The 816-nt window shown below is 48.2% G+C and overlaps 1 pseudogene; it reads right to left on the bottom strand.

Moving 5' to 3' along the window:
• Positions 1-363: 363 nt before the first annotated feature.
• Positions 364-813, bottom strand: LOC123177816 (dirigent protein 19-like; annotated as a pseudogene).
• Between the last annotated feature and the right edge of the window lie 3 nt (positions 814-816).

Below are 816 nucleotides of genomic sequence, written 5' to 3'. Positions count from 1 at the left end.
AATCAAAGCAACAAAAATGATGTAATTAATTTCCTCTTTTAGTAGTAACATATTAAGATTAAGATGATAAAATCTTAATAAGAATTACATCCAGCCTCTACAATGATACAATATCAAGACTAAGTCGAGATATCAACTATCCACACTGCCTAATAAAAGATTAAAAAAAGAACAACGACTTGTAAAACATAAACAACAACACCATTTATTTCATTATCATTGACATCACACGAATTAGGGAAAAAGGATCACCGAAAGCAGCTCCATTATATATGAAATTAAACCAAGTTAAACAGCAGCCAGAACATATACAATTCTTATTCATGCTATTTAACTCTGGGTAAAATTTGACCAGGGCCGAGACTAGTGCATGATGAATACGTTGTACTCAACGGTGGCGTCGCCGGTCTTGAGGTCCAAGGTGTGCGTCCTGGCCTGCGCGTACCCCCGAGCCCACCTAAAAACGCCGGTACCGCCAACGACAGCCATCTCTCGGACCTCGGTGAACACAGCGTTGCGACCCATAATGGCGACGCTGCTGCCGTTGTACTTGCCGGCGGTGAAGACGAAGTTCATGAGCATGAGCAGCGCCAGCTGGTCCTTGCCGGCGGCGATGTAGGTGCCCTGGGCGCGGCCCGTGAGCCTGGATGAGTTCATGCTGGGCCCCTCGGTGAGTGAGTTGTCCATGACCATGACGACGCCGAAGGCTGTCTTGGAGGTGTTGGTCGTGGCCGCGCGTGCCACGGGCACTGATGATGGGTCCGGTCCGCTCACCACGTCGTGCTAGTACACCTTGAGGTGTGTCTCCTTCTCGGA

The sequence above is a fragment of the Triticum aestivum genome, unplaced genomic scaffold (assembly GCF_018294505.1).
Source record: "Triticum aestivum cultivar Chinese Spring unplaced genomic scaffold, IWGSC CS RefSeq v2.1 scaffold170293, whole genome shotgun sequence".
NCBI lineage: Eukaryota > Viridiplantae > Streptophyta > Magnoliopsida > Poales > Poaceae > Triticum > Triticum aestivum.
This window is presented reverse-complemented; position numbering and strand designations above follow the sequence as displayed.